Source organism: Chrysemys picta, chromosome 6, assembly GCF_011386835.1.
Source record: "Chrysemys picta bellii isolate R12L10 chromosome 6, ASM1138683v2, whole genome shotgun sequence".
In the NCBI taxonomy this organism is placed as follows: Eukaryota; Metazoa; Chordata; order Testudines; family Emydidae; genus Chrysemys; species Chrysemys picta.
The window spans coordinates 86,609,906-86,631,902 of record NC_088796.1 but is presented as its reverse complement, the minus strand read 5'-3'; the positions used below and the strand labels follow the sequence as shown (position 1 = coordinate 86,631,902).

At 39.6% G+C, this 21,997-nt stretch overlaps 1 long non-coding RNA gene across 1 annotated transcript; it reads left to right on the top strand.

Annotated features, from left to right (window-relative positions):
- Positions 1–7,271: 7,271 nt before the first annotated feature.
- On the top strand, positions 7,272–21,407 carry LOC135972490 (uncharacterized). The gene is made up of 2 exons (XR_010588948.1): positions 7,272–7,360; positions 19,023–21,407. It is a non-coding gene; the product is annotated as an uncharacterized LOC135972490 (long non-coding RNA).
- The last annotated feature ends 590 nt before the right edge of the window (positions 21,408–21,997 follow it).

The following is a 21,997-nucleotide window of genomic DNA, read 5'->3' as shown; positions in this document are numbered from 1 at the left end:
TCAAGTAAAGACGTAACTAAACTGGCTGAGGATTTCAGCAGAAACACAGTCAAGTTAGTTGTTTGGGATCACAGGAAATGCTGTGGAGATGTTGAGAACCAGATTTATAATCATACATTAGTAGACTAGGGAAGGGAATAAAAATTCAGTCAAAGTTGATGTGAAGCATTCGAACAGTGCAGGTAAATGGGAAGTTGGAGAGATACTTGAGAAAAGCTTCCCTCAAGATATGTAGCTGGAAAAGATTGGGACAAAGCCACTATCTTACATCTGGATAGAGTGATATTATTTTCTTTATAAACGTATTGCTACAGAAGCTCTTATATTACTACTACTACTAAAAATGTTGTCGGTATTTTAATTCATAGTAATGTAAAGTATCAGGTTTATAACAAATGGAGGTGAATTTGAGATCAGAATAAGGGACTGTTGTGATGAATGTTACAGAAAGTCTTTGTCTCTCTTTGCTTCCTCTTTCTTACAGTTTCAGTGAGATAATGCGTTCAGTTTGTGGTGGTACAACCTCTAGCTCCTCCTAATGGCAGAGCCACACTTGTATCTCTTTCCACACTTGCTTAATCAAAACCAAAGGTGAAGTACAAAATGGGTTAGTACAGACTACTGCTAATTATACTGCAAAATAACACCGCATATTTCCAATCCAGGATGATTTCAATAGAGGTGGTAAATTTAGGGGTGAATGTGAACATAAGAATGGCCATACTGAGTCAGACCAAGGGTCCATCTAGCCCAGTATCCAGAGGGCATGAACAGAACAGGTAATCATCAAGTGACCCATCCCCTGTCGCCCATTCCCAGCTCCTGGCAAACAACATGGTTTTGCATCCATGCCCATCCTGGCTAGTAGCCACTGATGGACCTATCCTACATGAATTTATCTTTTTTTTTTTTTTTTTAACCTTATTATAGTCTTGGCCTCCACAACATCCTCTGCCAAAGAGTTCCACAGGTTGATTGTGCATTTGTGTGAAGAAATACTTTCTTTTGTTTGTTTTAAACCTGCTGTCTATTAATTTCATTTGGTGACCCCTGTTCTTGTGTTATGAGGAGTAAATAACACTTCCTTATTTACTATCTCTACATCAGTCATGATTTTATAGACCTCTATCATATCCCGCCTTAGTCATCTCCTTTCTAAGCTGAAAAGTCCCAGTAGTGTTAATCTCTCCTCATATGGAAACTGTTCCATACCCCTAATCATTTTTGTTACCCTTTTCTGTACCTCTTTCCAATTCCAATATATTTTTTTTTCAGATGGGGCAACCAGATCTGCACACAGTATTCTGAACCAAATAATTATATAGATGCAATATATTTTCTATTGTATCTATCCCTTTCCTAATGATTCCCAACATTGTTAGCTTTTTTTGACTGCTGCTGCACATTGAGTGGATGTTTTCAGAGAACTATCCACAATAACTCCAAGATCTTTCTTGAGTAGTAACAGCTAATTTAGATCCCATCATTTTATATGTATACTTGGGATTATGTTTTCCAATGTGCAATACTTTGCATTTATCAACACTGAATTTCATCTGCCATTTTGTTGCCTAGTTACCCAGTTTTGTGAGATCTCTTTGCAGTCTGCTTGGGACTTCAATATCTTGAGTAGTTTTGTGTCATCTGCACATTTTGCCACCTTGCTGTTTACCCTTTTTCCAGATCATTTATGAATATGTTGAACAGTACTGGTCCCAGAACAGACCCCTGGGGGACACCACTGTTTACCTCTCTCCATTCTGAAAACTGACCATTTATTTATACTTCGTTTCCTATCTTTTAACCACTTACTGATACATGAGAGGATCTTCCCTCTCATCCCATGCTTAAGAGCCTTTGGTCAGAGACCTTGTCAAAGACTTTCTGAAAATCTAAATACACTTATATCCATTGGATCCTCCTTGTCCACATGCTTATTGACCCCCCTCAAAGAATTCTAGTAGATGTGTCTAGTTATAGATTAGGAAATCTGTAATTGTGAATGAGGAAATGTAGTATCCTTGTCTCCGTTTGTCTTGGGAAAAGATCGGCTGCAGATTTATGATGATGTAAGTTTAAACATCATTACTTGTCAGAACAATCAAGTGTGCATAGCTTTACTTACTGTGGATGAAAAGTAGTAATTTTTCCTCACCTGTTTCACTAAGAAGGGTAAGGAAATATGGCTGTTTATAAATCAAGATACTGAAAAGTTTTATTTTGTATATATATACGCACTCACTCACTCTAAAGTCACTGGAACTGTGCTGTTTATCATACGGCATTTAAGTAGGACTGTCAAGTGATTAAAAAATTAATTGTGATTGATTGGGCGATTAAAAAAAATTTACGTGCCTGATACGCTAAAGATTCATATGTCCCTCCATGCTTCAACGACCATTCCGGGGGACATACGTCCATGCTGATGATGGGTTCTGCTCAATAACAATCCAAAGCAGCGTGAACCGATGCATGTTAATTTTCATTATCTGAGTCAGATGCCACCAGCAGAAGGTTGATTTTTCTTTTTTGGTGGTTCGGGTTCTGTAGTTTCCGCATCGGAGTGTTGCTCTTTTAAGACTTCTGAAAGCATGCGCTACACCTCATCCCTCTCAGATTTGAAGGCACTTCAGATTCTTAAACCTTGGGTTGAGTGCTGTAGGTATCTTTAGAAATCTCACATTGGTACCTTCTTTGCGTTTTGTCAAATCTGCAGCAAAAGCGTTCTTAAAATGAACATCATGTGCTGGGTCATCATCTGAGACTGCTATAATGTGAAATATAAGGCAGAATGCGAGTACAACAGAGCAGGGGACATATAATTCTCCCCCAAGGAGTTCAGTCACAAATCTAATTAACGCATTGTTTTTTTTGTTTTGTTTTTAACGAGCATCATCAGCATGGATGCATGTTCTCTGGAATGGTGGCTGAAGCATGAAGATGCTAAACATTCGTATGCCTATCTGGCATGCAAATACCTTGCAATGCCAGCTACAAAAGTGCCATGCAAATACCTGTTCCCACTTTCCAGTGACATTGTAAATAGGAAGAGGACAGCATTATCTCATGTAAATGTAAAAAAACTTGTTTGTCTTAGCAATTGGCTGAACAAGAAGTACGACTGAGTGGACTTGTAGGCGCTGAAGTTTCATATTGTTTTGTTTTTGAGTGCAGTTATGTAACAAAAAAAATTCTAGATTTGGAAGTTGCACTTTCATGACAAAGAGAATGCACTACAGCAGAGGTTCTCAAACTAGGGCCGCCGCTTGTTCAGGAAAAGCCCCTGGTGGGCTGGGTCGGTTTGTTTACCTGCTGCGTCCACAGGTTTGGCCAATCGCGGCTCCCACTGGCCGCAGTTCGCCGCTTCAGGCCAATGGGGGCTGCAGGAAAGGTGGCCAGCATGTCTCTCAGCCCGCACCACTTCCTGCAGTCCCCATTGGCCTGGAGAGGCGAACAGTGGCCAGTGGATCGGTCCACTGCACTACTGTACTTGTATGAGGGGAATTGAAAAATACTATTTCTTTTGTTTATAATTTTTACAGTGCATATATTTATAATGAAAAATAATATACACTTTGATTTCAGTTACAACACAGAATACAATATATATGACAATGTAGAAAAACATCTAAAATATTTAATACATTTCAATTGGTATTCTGTTGTTCAACAGTGTAATTAAATTGCAATTACTCGCAAAAAAATTTTTTAATCATGATTAATATTTTTGAGTTAACTGCGATTAATCGACAGCCCTACATTTAAGGCAGTCATTCAACTTCCCTTATTTTTGGATTTTTTGTTCACAAATACATACCTTTTTGGTCTTTAAAAATGAAAACTGGCATCATATGGGCTAAGATTTCTAACATAGGTAACTAAATTTAGGTTTCAGAGTAGCAGCCGTGTTAGTCTGTATCCGCAAAAAGAAGAACAGGAGTACTTGTGGCACCTTAGAGACTAACAAATTTATTAGAGCATAAGCTTAACTAAATTTAGTTACCCAGCCTACTGTCCGAATCTTTGCTCAAAGGTGCTGAGCATCTGCAGCTCCAATTAAGCTCAGTTGTGAGTGTTGAGCATGTAAGAAAATCAGGCCATTTGTTCAGGTGCTTCAAAATTGGTTTATAGACCTAAATTTAGACTCCTAAATTTGAAAAATTGGGTCAAAAGCTTTTGTCTGTGCTGCTTTCTGTTTCTGTGGCACTATGCTTTTTTATGCAATTCAGTTGCTAAATAAATAGGGTGTGAGTTCAAAAACAAGCTTGTACTGGATATAGAAGTTAAAAATTAAACGAAGGATTGGGTTCATTGTTGGTACTTTTGAGCTCGTAGTGGATACAGTGCTCAGGAATTCCTAGTAACCCATGAATGTACTATGTTTGACATCTCCATGGTAACCAACTGTAAATTTCTTGGACTCAGTGAGCTTCCTTCTTAACCTAGGTTCAGTTACTTAAGATGGTTACACTTATAAATCATTTACTTTAACAAATGTCATCGTACTAGATGCAGCAGCATATCTTATCCAGAGAGTTATTAGAACAGGCACATTGGAAAGCAATATTTAAGGATTTATTTTTAATTGGATTTTTTTTTTAAATGGCACTTCTGCGATCTGAACTGAGCTGGCTATTCAAGCATATAATGAAACACATCCTGCCATTTTTATTCTCTCCTTGACCTACTGTACATTGCAATGTGTACAAAGTTCTGTATATAATGGTATATTTTGTGCCAATAAAGGTAAGGCCATAGATATGAAGACTGACCTGTAAAGTCTATAAAAGTGTATCATTATGCCTTACTATGTCCACCTATACTGAACATCTGGTTTGTTTAGCTAAGCAATTTTTCCTCTTGGCGTAGGTGGCTTATGAACAAGTAGAACAGAACAATAGTTCTTAATGTCATGGTGAGGGATCTTGAGTGTGTTAGACTGTTCCTTTTAATGAATGGGATTAGCTTGCTTTTCTTCACCTTTTTAAAAAGAAAAAAAGAAAAGCTTTTGGTTCAGAAGAACTGACTTGTACCAGAATGCTGGTCTGACTTTAAGTGTAAGATACTTGAAATTGAAGCACTTTGTGCTTTTCATCTTCAAAGTGCTTTACAAACATTAAATCTTACAATGGTTAATAAGCATTATCCGAGTATTACAGATGGGGAAACTGCGGCAGACAGTTTAAGTGACTAGCCCTGCTGTCTGAATAGAGATGAAAATTTGGGAGTGCCAGACATCAAGCTCTGTGCTTAGACTACATGTATCAGGACTTTCAAAGATGGGGAAATGTGAGGGAGGATGAACTGAGAATAATACTGATATGCTAATACAGAGCCTGTGTCTCTTTAGATGATGTTGACACACAAAACGTTCAAAAAGTATTTAGAAGTTATGGTTGTACCTACAATGACCCAGCATTTTACTCACACACACACACACACACACACACACACACACAGAGCTATGTTATAAATAATCAGAGCAGGTAGAGGCTGAAGAATAATGCATTTTATAGTTAGTATTAAAATTGCTTTTTTAAAATAAAATGTTATGGTTAATAAAACCCTAATCTCCAGTCAATACCACTTCTGTTAGTGCCATCAAAAAATAATTTACAGGTCTGCTGGCAGCAGCTTACTGAGATACAGTATCAGGAGACAAAGCGGGGCCAGAAGAGCCTGAACTCTTGCAGTCGATGTACTCAATTTAAGAACAACCTCTCCCTTATGTGCCCAAAAGCCAGGTTATTGTCAGGTGATAGGCCCAGCTAAACAGACACACATCACTGTCCCATTAGAGCTGGGTGGATCAGAAAGGTAAAGAATCTTATTGAGGGAACAAGTTATGTTAGGAAATTAACCTGCCCATTAAAGGTGATTAAAATAAATGTTGTACAATTAAAAAGTGAAGGGTTTGGCTTATAAGCACAATGATAATCAATTCAAAGCAAACAGGTGGGTTTTGGGGGGCATGGGGAGAGACTTACACTATATCACTTTTATTTTGAAATACATGTGTGTTGAGGGAGAAGAAGAAATGGGGAAGATTCTCATAATGAAAGCACTCCTGGTTTTGATTATAATATAGGACCTCTTTTCATACGCACTGAATCATATGCAAAATTACTAATACAGTGCTTTTTTTTTTCTTGAGCAAAGTACCACTAGGTGGAGCAAGTGTTGTTTAGTATTCTTCCTTTGGTATTGTTTTTTAAAGTCCTCTGCTAAAGCCTGAGAAGGCTAAGTGCACACATCATTTAGAGTTGCAGCATATTTGTTATTAAAAGTTATGTTAAACTATTGATGCTTAATGTAGTTGAAAGCTGCCTAATCAAGAAAATTGTTTGCACTTTCCAAAAGATATCTTAATAATAAAAATTAGGTTTAAAGCAACTCTAATGTGAGGGGCTGGGGGAGAGGAAGGACAATTGAAAAAGCTATTATTTAAAATTCCTTGCAGACTCCATTTCATACAGAAGATAATTGGGATGCCATCATTAAATATTTTTGGATAATGAGTTGCAAAATAGGCTTATTAAAACATTTACTTTATACAGTGAGAAATATTCTATCAATCATACCATGGTTAGCATAGAAATTATGATTGGCCTTGTAATTGGAGACATACCTAGAGGATATATAAATGTTGAAGTGTGGCTTCACTGTAATGGAAATTTGTACTATCTCACTAATCTACTCTAAGGTGAAAACCCTCCTCAGCTGGTTAGTCCCATGGATGTTCAGCAGAGGCTCAGGATGGGACCTGTTGCCAACCAGGAGAGAGATGAATTTGGTAGTGGTATATTATACCCCTGGGAAGCTTGAACAACACCTGCTTGCACTATGGCTTAGTAAAGCTCATGCTAGTAATTCCCTTTAAGATAAGAAAAATGTTTTATTTTAAATGGACTATATTTACTTAAGGATTTGCAGAATAGGGTGCTTATTGCTCCTAGCTCAGGTTGTAAGACTATTCCCCCTACCTGACACTAGAGGAATTTAGGAAGAAGCCTGCAAAGATTCTCCAACTTAGACTTCAAACCAGCTGTTTGACACTTACTGTGTGACCACTGAGAGACTTCTGCCTGCCATTTCACTATGCAAGGAAAGAATGTAATGTAGAGTGCAGGTTGCATGAACCTGGGTAAATTGGTCCCACTATGTTCAGCTTGCAGCTCTGGTCCCACCTTGTAAAAGTTAGGATGACAACATGGTTTTCATACCTTTTTAATTCGTTCACATCACACTCTTAACTGACTTCTAATACACACAGGTGGTGGGCAAACGTCTTCACATGATCTGCCAAATCTCGTTCTCTGACTTCTAACACCTTAATACTCCAATCTGTGGCTGTGGAGAGGTAAGTATTCCTCTCATTTTAGTAAATCACACACACTGATTTGAGGTTTATCATTTTAATGTTTCATACTCCCTCTCCCCCTGCCCTCCACCCTCTGGGATTTTAAGTCACGTACCAAACCACACTCTTTCAAAAGTTATTTTTCTCTAGGACAAACTTTAGTTCCCTGAAGGGATGGGACTATGAAGTCCTAATGACAATAGCACCATTGTGGAAGGATTGGGAATTTTTCTTTAAAATTCCTATGTAAACAAAATCAAAAGGAATTTTAATAATAAAGAGTCATTTGCCTGCTTCCATGTAATGCATCAGAGAAAGAATAAAGTGAAGGTTTCCAAAGGGCACTCAAAGGCGTAGAAACAGTTTCTTATAAAAGAACAGAGGTTACAGTGGTTTAATCTCAGGACAAGATAAAGAAGTGATGAACTAGAACCAGAAGTTAAATGCAGATTAATGTAAAAAACAGATTTGAGATTACAGGAGCTAAATTGACAATAGTCCCATTATTTTCCTGAGGCTTCTAGAGAAGAATGTGTTTTGCAGGGGCTATACACAACTTCAATATCCTATATTTTGGTGTCCTCCAGATGCTTTCTGGTTGAAATTTAGAGGAAGAAAGCCCCCCCCCCTACCCCCCCCGCCCAAACCCCATTGTTATTTCATGGTTCTATAAAATATGGGATGCTCTGGTAATAGAGATGCTATCAAACCTCCAAAAATAGGAACTCCATGCTTCCATATTACTCCATGTCTGGACGATGAGGGGAAAAGATTTTTCTGGGGTAACATCCAAACTACAGAAGTACAGTTTTGCAGTTGTAATATGACCTGTGATATATGATTTACATAAAAACCTGAGGGCTTTTAAAAAGGGAAATATGACTGACTTTGGAAAGTAAACTCTAGTCATGTTGTTTTCAATGTAAACCTGTTTCCCAGATGATTCTGACTTATGGGCTGGTGCCTGGCTTCTGATTCCTTGTGTTAATTTCTTCTTTTAGATCCCCAGCTTTTTAGCCTATGACCAGTACCAGGTTTACTATGGCACCAGTGGCTCCCAGGGGCCGGGCCCACACTCAGAAGGGGCCCATAACACCTGCTTCCTCCCCTCCTACAGTGCTGTGAGAGGCCCCGAGAGTGAGGCGCAGCATCCTGGTTATCACAGCGTCCAGCCCCAGAGAACACCTACTCCCACCCCCTTCAGGCCCGGCCAGCCCCTGGGGCAGTCAGACAGACAGCCCCTTTCCCCAGGATCTGATGCACTGTGCCAGGGCCCTGATACATTGTATCCCCCGGGCCGCACCCAGAGACAGGCAACAACGCTCCAGCTCTCACTGTCTGCCTGCAGGAGCCGGGATCCAGCCCGGGAGCCGAGAGCCCAAGGGACCCTGGGAGCTGTAGTTCCTTGGCCAGCTCCCTGCCCTGAGAGCTGGCCCTGGTGCAAGGAAGGAACTAAACTGCTCAGTATTCTGTTGGCAGCTATCGACAGGAAAGGGAGGGGGGAAGCTGCCAGGGCTGGTGAGACCTGATGCACACAGGGCTTGCTGTGAATGGGGAGCAGGCTGCTAGAAGATGGTGGTATGATGAACGGGGAAAACGGATGCACAAGGAGTAGAAGGCTTTGGCCCAGCTATCACCCTCAGCAAGCAAGTAGGTGCAGCTGTGCACCTCTGGCTGGCCTCTGGAAATTGGCCCCAGGGCTGTAGCCAGAGAAGCTACAAGTGGCTCTCTGACTACCGGGGCCATTAAGCTAAGAGCAGATAAACTGGAGTTAACCTCAAGGAACAGAGGTCAGCAGTAGGAAAGGAATGTCAGGCTTACAGGGGGAGAATAGGACCTGCTGGCTGGGGAGCACGTCCAAGGTAGAAGGGAAACAAGCACGGGGAGAGGTGGTAGTGACCATGTAGTGGAATAGCATGTAGATGGGAACAGAGAGAAAGAAGGCTAGTGACTTCAGGTTTCCATGGGCCAAGTGCTGGGAGGCTAAGAGGCCAGGACCATGTACAGTGACTGGTGAAATAGGGTGGTACTGGAGACATGGCTATAGAATGTCTGAATGAGGAAGGAGATAAATCTGTGAGATGTTTCCCTGATCACTATGAAAGTTCTGCTCATTGTGGATACTGGTAAACCCACATGGGTACAGCTCAATGAGAAAAACTGGGGGCTGAGAAAGCTGTGTATGGTAATACACATAGTCTTGCAGAGGTGTGTGATCAAAATGAAAAATGTCTCTGAGATTCAGTACCATGGCACCAATGGCACTGCCACATCAGACCCACACTCGGAAGGGGCCCATAACAACGACTACATGGGATCCACAAATATGTTTGGCGCCGGGCCCACAAAAGGTTAATCTGGCACTGCCTATGACAACTCTAGTGCTTCCATAGCAAATATCACATATGGATTTGGGCTTTAATCTGACACACCTGCATATCACCTAGAGCATGGAATAATGCTATATGCTTATACTAGAGTAGGCAAGAATTGGTAGATGGAGGAATCCTGGTCCAGAGAGATGCATTAGAACTTATCAATACTTCATTAAAGGTATGGAAAAGAAGAGAGTGAGGGGTATTGAAAGAAAGAAATGGAGCCTTTTTGATGGATGCCCAGGATGCAGCAATAGACAGACATGCCAGCTTTCATCCTTAGTTGCCTGTATCTATGGGATGTAGACTTAGCATGCATGGTTCACTGCTGCTATCTGTTACTTCATACTGGACAACTGCAATGCATTCTACTTTCCCCTGTAATGCCACCCAGAAACAACAGATGATTTAACATTCAGTTACCCTCCTGTTAGGAAGGCCAGACTGATGAGAACACATTGCTGTGGTGTTCATCACTGTATGTTGACTGTAAATGCAATTCCCAATCCACTTCTCTTTACCCTATCAGGAACACCTACCTTTTTGTTTCTGTAATATTTTTCTTTCGGTCATAGAGTTTAAGGCCAGAAGGGACAATTCAATCATCTAGTCTGCCCTCCTGTATGTCACAGGACGCCAATACCATCCAACACCCACATACTAAACCCACAACCAAACTTAGACCAAAGAATTACAATCCAGCCAGAAACTACCCTTTCTTTCTTGATCTGAATTAAATTATTCTCCAGATTAACTTTTGCCTGCAATATAGTGAGGGATCAATTATACCTCTCCTACCACTGAGCTTTCCTGAGGCAGGGAAAGACTTGCACCTCTGGAGTTCTAACCCCTGGCGGCAATATGCCTTTCAAATGCATAATGTCTCCACGGTGCTGGGAAGCGAAGGGGTGATTCCCTCTCCAACACCACTTTAATTACAATATCAAATGCCAGGAGGGGTGCTATGACTCATCATCACTTCTGAGGCTGCTAGCCTTGTCAGAAGTGTTAAGTCCTTAATTGGGGTACTCAGAATGATGCCTGTTGCCATGTGGCTATGACTTGTGTTTTTCAGCAAAGCCTCTCTTTTCCAGAAACATCTTTGGTTCAGAATTGGTGGGTGTTAGTTGCTCACACGCCTCCCTTTCCAAAGGGTTCATAGGCTGACATGGTATTAATTACAAATGCCTGTCACTGTCTTCTGAAGTTCATAGCAATAAAGAAGTTCAGAAAGAGCAATTTGCTTTTGTACCTGACAAAGTCGCTCTGCATTTCACATGGTTTAGTCATCATGAAGCACTGACACCTCAAATCCTGTTTTGACAACTGTCAAACCCGTTTAATAAAAGCAGGCTATTGCCCTTAGGAAGACTGTCAAAACCCAAGTGTTAGATGAAAACCTAAACTGGGACCTATGTATACAATCAATATTTGTCCCATTCTCTGCTCACCTACCACCTGAATATTATTTGTACTTTTATTTTGGTATGGAATATACTTCCATTTATCTGATACTCCACTCTCCGTACCGCCAGGCTATCCAAAATCCTGCCTTGTCTCCCAGTGTGAGATATAAGGTGCAGAGGGGTTCAGATAATGTGGAGGTTTGGATAGTCTAGCAGAGATCCCAACCAGACAAGCCCTAGGCAGAGGAGAAGACACCCAGCTGCTGAGTGACTCCTGCAGCAGCAAAAGGAGCAGCCCCATGGAGTGAGTGAGTGGAGCACAGCAGAGACTCCTGGCCAGGACTGCTGAGAGGAGGAGACGTCCCTGGCCGTGGGGCAGACCACCGGGCTGCTGAGTGACTGCTGCCCTCTTGATTACCCAAGCTCCGGATTATTCAAGTAAAATTCACGTCCCCCATGTTATGCAGAAAATTGGGAATCATACAGTATTGGATTGACAATGACTTTTTAAAAGTGAGCCAGATTCTGATCTCGGTGGAAGATCAATTTACCCCTTGTGGAGAACTGCTTATTTTAATGGAATTACTCCAGATTTATGGGTGTGTAACTGCGATCAGCCTCTAGGTCAGAAAATTGAAATATAAATGATTTTACTCACAGTTAAATTAAGATATACAAGAAAAATAAGACAAATCACTGGACAGTTTGTTTGTATAGGGTTAAATTGTGTCAATACAAAAGGAGGCATCAGTAGGAGGTAGAGCTGAGTGGTGCAGAGGTCTGAGAACTGCCCTAATGGAGATGCAAGAGGCATTGTATGTCCATGAATTATACTGTTTCTGCTCCCAGAGTGCTACGCTTGCACTAGATGCAGCACGTATGCCTCACTACTTGCCCGGATAGCATGATGGTGAAGATACAGCACTTCAGCACTAAGCGGGAACAGTGATGTTGCTCAGAGAAGCACAGAGAATGCCTTTTGTGACTAACTGCCATGTAGAGCCTCCTCCTTGCACACAGCAAGGGCTGGGCACAGTCTTTCCCACACTTAGTCCATAGGACACATTAGATAGCTCATCTTCTTTGGCACAACAGCACAGGTGCTTTGGGGATGAATAACTTGTGTACATGTGAACGAAAGGTAATTTCAGACATACATAGGACCTGAACCGAAACAACAGCTGAGGTTACAGTTAGGGAGGAGTGAATTGATTGGGGAAGGTGGGGAAGCACTGGTCCCAACATTTGCCTATAGCCTGATCAGAACCTGAAACTACTTAGTTGTCTGGTCTGGATTGGCTCAGAACTTCAGAAATTCAGGAATTAAGGGGCAGAGGGAAGGGTTGATCTCTTCCTGGGGTGAGTTCCATATTGATGGACAAGTAGGGTGACCAGATGTCCCGATTTTATAGGGACGGTCCTGATATTTGGGGCTTTTTCTTACATGGGTGCCTATTACCCCCCACCCTCTGTCCCGATTTTTCACACTTGCTGTCTGGTCACCCTATGGACGAGTCACTACAAAGCTCTGTCTCTTACACTTAAAAATCTTATCCTTCAGGGTGACATTTCTATGCTTCCAGTCACGGTAGCTCATGATTGAGAGGAGGACAATGGTACCTCAAGTAACTTGGGCCGGTTCTTGAAAGCTTGGAAAATGAGGGTCTAGTCCTGAAGTTTGACTTGTTATTTTATGGGGAAACTCTGAAAAGAGCCCACAAGTTCAATCAGCTCTTTTGTAAATTCACTGTTGGTTGCCAGCAGATCCCCTCTACACAAAGTAGAGGAAGAAAGGTAAATAACTGCATCTTATATGCATGAACTTCCCTGTTCAGTAGTACTTCAGTTTATTATGAAGTACACTGTTCCCTCACCACCAGTCTGTACACAGTGGACCAGCTCCCCTATTTCTACTGAGCTGTGCTTGGCAAAAAACCTGGTGTAGCTCTAAACCACCTTTCCACTCTTCTCATCCTTGGCCAACCCAGGGGCTGATTCAGCCCCTGACATAACTCAGAAGCGTTTGTAGCTGCTGCTCTAAGTTATAGCACAGAGAACAGTCCTTCAGGGTCTACAAGAGCCTACCCAGCTATGTCCAAGATGAGGCATAGAGCCAACTACACTGGCGTTATTCCAGCTGGAGACTCCCCCTACGTTAGAGGAATCCCTGGCTGCCCTGTTAGGGCAGCTGTCCATCATAACCAGAGTGGTAAAAAAGGGATGGGGCCAGGATCTAGCCCTGCATTTCACTTAATGTGGAGTGATATGGAATCGGAGAACGTACAGGCAGGAGATAAAGCCAAAAGCATTTCCCATGTTTAATCATTCATGATAATAAATTCACAATAAAAATGCCATGAAGGCTTTCCCTAGTACATGGTGATTTATCCCTCAACAATATTCAAAAAGTATAATTGATGGACCAGTTAGAGAACTGGAGAGTAATAAAAGTTATGTTTCTCCATGCCTTTTGTGATAAAATGTACTGGGCACTTTACACATTTCATAAACTTAATTGCCATCTTACTCACACTAGCGATCATCTCTATTACAGCTATTATTGGTTACCCTAAAATACAGCTCCTAGTGTGCCATTCCACCAAGCAAGCTATCTGACATTAAGTAACTGAGCTTTGGCATGCAGTTAACATGCAGAGATTAGGATACATATGAAATCTCCACTAATTTGTGAAGTATTGTGTGGACTATAATAATAGTTGTCAGCATTAACCCGATTTGCTGATTAATAATTTCAGGCTGGATTGTGGCAAATCCTTATGTTGCCACACAGGGGAGGAAGTAATGAGCTTTCCCCCTTTACGTAAAGGCTGCCCACAATCATGGCCCCAATACTAGGAGGGCCACAGGGGCTACTTCCATGCTGCTCCTCTGGGCAAAACTCACTGGAATGGAGACTAAGGGCAGAGATTAAGCAGAACCATAGCTTCATCCCTCCACCCTACATACTAGCGGGTACAGCTGGTGATCTAGTGAAGGAAAGGGGAGTATGCTAAAGGGGAGTATGTTAAAGAACTGTGATTAAGGAAACCACTCACATAACATGGACATGAAATAATTAAAGCAAGCAGGTGGTGAACAGCCCAGAGTCTGAAAATTATTCATCCAACTGCTTAAAAAAAAATTCTTACAAAAAACAGTTACGTTGGATTCTGAGCAGGAGGGAAAAATACACAGAATCACTTGCTTGAGAAACTGACCAGAACACTACAGCAGAGAAAGTAAAATAGTCAGTTACATTATCTTCTCCTGATGCTTTGTTATCTTCCCTGTTTAGCTTTCTTCTTTCTTCAACAACTTCCTTTGCCTTGAACCTTCTTTGGACTGTACTTCTTTGATTGCCAGTGTACCCCAGAAAGGAAAAAAGTCTCCCAGTGATTTTGAGGAACCCAGTCCTCAATAGTACCTGCATCTCATTACCTTGTTTTCCTTCCATCTTTTCCTGCCTAAGTGCCCATAATGTTTGCTTTCTAGAGAGGTGCAACTGCTCTGCCATACGGGAGTCACAATGAGCAGTTCCCTGTCAGCCTATTCCAGGTTGGAACCTGGAGTCCCCTTGCAACAAAACACTCTGTTTAACATTGATTTAAACATGTTTTTACAATATGTGTGATTGGCACAACACCAAAGCAGCCTTTTTGATGATTTCCTAGCCCTTACTTACTTTCCAAGCTCTTACATATTTTCCCCCAGCATGCCTCTCTGGGATTGGCCTTTTGTGTTTGAGAGAGCTAAGTAGCTACAGGTCTAAAGTGGCCATTTTAGAATTGGCAGTCACTACTATATCTTTTCTTCCATCTGGTAAGTACCGCTTATGTGTTCCCTTTCTCATTACTAAAGACATAGTACATTTTCACTTTATAATATAATCATCACTATATGAAAATAAACACCATTAGCAAAAATACAGCCTCATTCTTCCATGGCTATACAAACATATACTCAGAAAAATCACAATTGGCTTTTGAACAATGTGCTAACTGTAAAAAGAGCCAAATGTGTAATGAATATGATCTGTAAAGAATGAGGTGTGGTCCCTGTATCCCAATACAGAGGCATTTGGGGGTTAGAGGAGTGGTGCCTGTGGCCCCATTACTACCAAGATTCACAAGATCCTTTCTTTCTCTATAGGAGTTAGAAACTATGCAATACTATATTCCTGAGGCTCCATTGCTATACCACTGCCTAGAAGAAGAGGTGCTGGAACTAGGGGTGCTGCTGCACCCCCTGGCTTGAAGTGGTTTCCATCCTATACAGGGTTTACAGTTTGGTTCAGTGGCACCCCCACTATACAAATTGTTCCAGCACCCCTGCCTATGAGGGATTCTTTCCCCTCCATTCCCCTGCAAGATTTGGGACCATGCAGAACTCCCATAGCTTTCAGTTAGCATTTGCTTGAGTAAGAATGTCAGATTTGGACTCTTAGAAGTATACCTTTAAACAACTGTGGTATGGCTAACCGAAATTAATGTCTCTGCAATGTGTTCATACTCAGGGGCTAGCTACTTCCAGAGAGTTTCCTTATCAAAACTTTTATGTTTAGCCCCATTTTGTGCATATAAGCCATATTTCCTGTTCTAGAATAAAATTTGATTTTGTTTTCATTAAAAAGGAAAGTATCTAAGCTTTGAGAACCCATATGTAATCTACTTTAAATGAGTAGAATTTAAAGAGGAAGTGTCTCCAGATCTAAATAATGTATCTCCTGCATATATTTTAAAATCTCTAGTTCATTGCTGACAGATATAAACCAATAGCTGCTGCTCTTGACAAAAAGTTTTGTGTTCCCTTTGCTAGTTTTGCAGGATAAATTAATAAAAGAAAATGATTCCCAGAACACTGCATTCATAGCCTTATGATCATTCAAATGCATACTAATATACTGTATAATAATTCTCCCATAATTCTAAATGGGTGCCTTTGGGCATAAACAAACAGTCCTACTTAATATGTTTCTGTAATTGGTAGTAATTTCAGATTGTTCAGATGACCAATCACATTATTTCACTCTTTTCAGGCTGAACAAATAAAGTAAAATTTACTTTTAAGGCATTTTACATTTATTCGGGAAAAAAAAAGTTGCCACACCTTGGCTTTGTTTTAAAGAATATAAGTAAGGTGCTAGAAACAGATGTTTTGCAGTGTTTATATAACCTGAAAATACCAGCTTTGGTGTACCTGGCAATCTGAATACTTTTTAGCACTGTTATGATGGCTATTGATGCTGTTGTACAAACAAAGGTGTTTTGTTAGGATAAGGTTCTAGTTAAATTGAAATTGCTATAGGAAAACAAGCATGTTAATTTCAGATCTTTTCAAAACAGAGAGAAGGGAAAACAAACAAATAAATGTTTGCCAAATAGAAAGGGACAAAAAAAAATGGGATTTTAAAAATATATATTTTCAAGTATCTAAAATAGCAAGGCAAAAATGGAGAGTGAAAAACAATAACATCTAAAAAAAAAATCCTCAATTGCATTCTTTTTAGTGAAGGCTCAGCTGGTATATTAGAAAAAGTTGTGTGAAATATCTGCTATTACATTGTGATAATTAGTCTTAAATGTTTATTTCTTTTTCTCCTTATGGTACTCGCAGGGGTTATATGCATTCCCACTTGTCCTTGACAGTTGATAACAGGATAAGCATATTGAGGACAAATGTATTTTATACAACTTTAAGATTAGTTTTACTTGTAAAAAAAACAAAAACAAGAAAAAGAAAATTTCAATACTATGAGTGTTATTTTAGCAAGGGAGCTTTGAGGCTAGTCCAGAGGCCACCATGATAAAAGGAGTCAAAACAAAAAGAAGAAAACCAAATCCTGCATATTAATCAAACACCTGCTACTACAAAATAGACCTACATTTTTAACCTTTGAACTTGATCCTGCAATCAGAGCAGTGTGGGTGGACTCATCCTTAGACCCACATAACTCACCACTGACTCCAGGAGACTTGTATGGGTGCCGGGGTCCACTCACAGAGATCTAGTTACAGGACTGTGACTTTGAACAGCTACTACCTCATAAAGGAGATTCAGGAAATCACTTTTAGAAAAGGTATCTACCAAGTTGTGTACCATTGAGATTTTGCTTGTAAATTGTTTGTCTATTATTATTTGCCTGCCTTGTGCTGTTCTGGGCAGCCTGTGCCCTGGCCCCGTTGAAGTTGCTAGAAAAATTCCCATTCACTTAAACGAAGCCAGGAATTCTCCTTTTACGTGTTTGAAAATCACCTAGCATATTACAGGCTATAGGAAAACCTACAATGCAAAGCACAAGAACAATTCCTCTTTAAATAAAATAAGTGGCCTGGTAATTGACTTGAGTATTACAGTATTCTGTGATGATGCACTGAGTGCCTGTTGGTCCTAAAATGGCAGCAGCTACATTCAAAATCCAAAACCAACTGAATTTTAAAATGGAATAACTCATCAGAAGCCTTAAAACCAGAGAGATTTCGACCTTGCTACAGCAAGAGACTTAAGCAAGTGCCTAACTATATGTATGTGGGTAGTTTCATTAATGTCAATAGACTACTCACGTGCTTGAAGTTAGGCATGGGCCTAATGTTTTCCCCCTTAATCTTTTGCTTTTCATTTATTTCAGTTGATCAGTATATACATCCCCAGAAGGGATTAATTCCCCAGTGCATATCATGCTGCCGTAGAAGGAAATTGTGAGAGGAACAGCAGCACGCTAGGTCTTGCTCTTCACTCATTCTTAATACTATGACTCTTCCAGTGTGTCTCCTGGTTAGCATGCAGATTTTTTAACTCACTGATGTTTTGTATGGCACCGGTGCTTTCTAGTTGCCAGTATTTTTTGAGATCAGTCCTCATGCCTGCAATAGTTTTTATCTTAGTTTTTTCATACCTTTTTCTTAGGAAAAATGATCATGTTAATAATACTTGTTGGGTGTCACTATTGAAAGAAAAATATATTGTTGTGTGTATGTATGTATGTGTGTTAGATTTTCGTCCTGACATGGTGTAAGTGTGCCATCTAAATGGGCAAAATTCATGGACTGTATAATTTCTTGATGATGATTTTCACCAGGAATAAATTTGGCCCTATAGATTGCATTAGCCAACTTCTCTGCCTGAGGCCTGTATATTCTGATAATTTTTTAAAAGGAGCATGGAAAAGGAGAACTAAACCTCAGTGCTTTGAGGCTTCCACCTATCTATTTTAGTTTTAAGTACTGTTGTTTCTATATTTGCATACAGCAGTTGCTACATTGGCATCAAATGCTGTTCATGCTGCACTACCATGGACAATCGTAGGTTCAAAGTCAGCAAACAGGCCAATAATGACTGATTTTATTGTACATGGTAATATTTTTTTATCACCATTGCTCGGAAGTAATGTTACGAAACCATAGTTTAACAGCACTATGATATTAAAGGACATTCTGTCATTGGTGCAGCTAATTAGCTTACATCTTCCTGAGATTAGCTTGAGACACAACTCCAATGCACCAACAAGAATCGATCACTCTAATGAGAAGCTGAGCATATGAAAAGAGATCCAAGAATACCTAGTTTAAAGATGACAGACACTATTCTAACTTGGGCTTTTGGGGGGATTCTTTCAATGCAGCAGCATTTTTTTTTTTTTTTTGGTGGCTAGAGTCACAGCAATAATTCCCATAATTAACTAACCAAGCCTTTCTGAGGCCCAATAAAATATGTTGTGATGTAGATTACAGGGTCCTGTGGTATATAATTATAGTGAACTGCCTAGATTTGTGGCAATTGTCCCTTGAGCTCTCAGTTTAACATTTTTACCTTTTGGTGCAGTTTCAGTAGAGAGATCTTAAAGAGTTTGCTGTATTGCTCAATACTTTTTTTTTTTTTTAAAAGCATGAACAGAGAAGAATAAACTACCAAGAGACAGGGACTACAACCACTTCTAATTTCTTTCTTACGGCAGCTGAGCAAAATGTTTATCAGAGAACTTCAAAACATGCAGAGCAAAGGAACATAAAACGCAGATGAGTTTATGCTTTGATGAATTATTTAACCTATTTTTCCTCCAGTGAATGCAGCAATTTCTTTGAGATCACTTATCTAGCTGTTTATAGTGCATATACTGTATCCGTGCCTTTATTATACAGTATGACTAATTGTGTTCCATATATTTTTTTATGCTATTTTACTTTCACATCCATTGCGAAGATGTTAAAATATTTTTTTGTTTGAGATTCTTCATTAAATCTTCTGGCAGCACTTCTCTTTCTTGACACCCATTATCAGCTTGGTATCATTTGATTTGGCACAATAGAGTTGCTTTCATCTGGTTTCAATAAGAGAAATTCAAAATTGCTCCATGCTGTGGTCCAGCTGCTGGAGTTTCCCTTGTGACCCTTCCTCAATAGGCAGGGCATTGTTATTGGCATATTATTGACTAAATTTATGCATTTGATTGCTAGCAATGAATCTGATTTCCACACTTTATAAATGTTTCACTACACTTCTTGGGTGTCTAAATGAATGATTTAGAATTGCCAATTCTTACAATGTAGAAAAAAACAATTTTAAATGGAATGGCTCGGATTATTTTTTACAAGTAATACATTTAACTCTAGGAAAACAACTGGAAAAATACTTCATGTTGAATCTGAATGGTAGTTGTTGTTGTACCTAAAAGTACTTCCTTTGATAAAGCATGATTTTTGTTCTTTCTGCTTTTTGTGTAGCTAAATCTACCTAGTCACAGGGCCACAAACTTAATTCTTCCAGAATTTAGACTATGCTGCAAGCCTCTTGATAATAGAGATAAGTCTAAACTGAAATGTGTTTTCTCTTCAGATTTTGAGGAATTTGGGATCCGGATTCAGAAGTGAACATCTCAGCTTGTTTTAGAGTTGTTCTCCACCACCTCAAACGTGAGATCTATAAACAGGGCCAAATCTTTCAGCCCATCTTTCCTGAATCATAGAATGTCAGGGTTGGAAGGGACCTCAGGGGGTCATCTAATCCAACCCCCTGCTCAAAGCAGGACCAATCCCCAGGCAGATTTTTGCCCCAGCTCCCTAAATGGCCCCCTCAAGGATTGAACTCACAACCCTGGGTTTAGCAGGCCAATGCTCAAACCACTGAGCTATCCCTCCCCCCTAATAAAGGAAATGTAGAAATTGCTATATTGGATTGGACTGAGACAATAAGGGAATGACCCTCCCACAAGGAAAGTTCTTTCTTAATTTTGGGCAGCTGGTTTTGGGTTATGGTCTGACACAATGGGATTTATATCCCTTATAAATTTTTTCCTAGCTAAAGCAACTATGGATGTTTTCACTAAATTGTAAGCTCCATGTGCCAGGATCATAATCTTATGTTTTTGTATATTACCTAGCATCATGGGGTCCTGGTATGTGAGAGAGGCTCTTATGTGTTATGGAAATACAAATACTAAAATATAAATATGCCACATTTTTCCAAATCCTATCATAATAGCAAGAAAATAGCAATGCCTTGAATGGCCAATGTTAATAATAGTTAAAAAAATACTAAGTATATCTAAGTTCTGGGACTCTGAAATGAGACATCTTAGCTGAAGCTCTGGCCTTAAAGATGAAGGGGAATTGTATTAAACATAAACAAAGTCATTCAAACAAGGACATGTTTGTGACTAACAAAACATAGTACAAATATATACGATTTCCTTTTCTGTGACCATCAGGCAGTTCATTATGAGATTTTGTCACACTGTGCTAGGTTTGATGTATATCTTTCTTACATTTGTAATTCTCAGTTTCTTGAATAAATAGTCCTGAGATTTCAAAGAAATTCAAACAACATGTTGGCACATGTCCTAGTTGACAAAAGTTTTTTTTTCTTTAATCATCATACAACAAACGAAAAAAGGTCATTGCTTTTCTAGGGAATATTCTATTGATGATAGGATCCTCTTATGATTACATGACTGCCTGATTAAACTCTTCATACTTTACCTAGACATCTAGATTATTATGTTCCAGGACAGATATTTTATTGTTTGTTTCATTTGACAAGTGCTGGCTATTTTGCGTCTTCTGTTGCCACTGATTGTTTGTAGAACATATTTACCTACTTTCATTCTGCTCTGCTTTGGGTTAGAGTCTGCCACCCTTACTCACCTTTAGTAGTATTTTACTCTGCAAATAACATATGTACAATGCAATGCGAGTAAAGTGGTGGTAGAATTTGTCTCTAAATGAAGATCTTCCTTGGTTTTTCTACAATCCAAATAAAAAATGAGCTTATCTGTAGAATGTGTTGAGTTGTATTGTAGGCTCAACAATAAGTTCAGCCAAAGGACATTTTTAAGTTATACTGCTATGGTAGAAATCATATGCAGTTACAGACTAATGGGATTTCATGCATTTTACTATACTAATATTTTCTGAGACTTCCCAAACTCTATGAAAAGTAAGTACATCTAAGTAAGATCATAAGTGTGTCTTTGCATATAAAAAAATCAGGCTAGATTTTGTTTTCATTGTAACTCAAATTATATTGAGAAACATAAAAAGTTTAAAGGGAACATCGGAAGAAGACAATGAAATAATTCCCCATTAAACAGTAAAATAAAAGTAGGTCCTCAAAGGCCAAATTCTGGTCCCATTGAAGTCTATGGTCAATGGCAAAATTGTTAACTTCATTGCTATCAGGATTTAGCCCCTAGAAAGAAACTAATAGCACCAGTTAAAGTCAGGTGTAATAGGTAAGCTGCTCCATACAACTCTGCTAATTTATCAGATTCAGACTAGCAACATGTTTATTGTAACTCACTGGGATCTTATTTTTCACCATAAAATCAATGGCAAATTATATGATGGCTTTGGGACATGCACAAA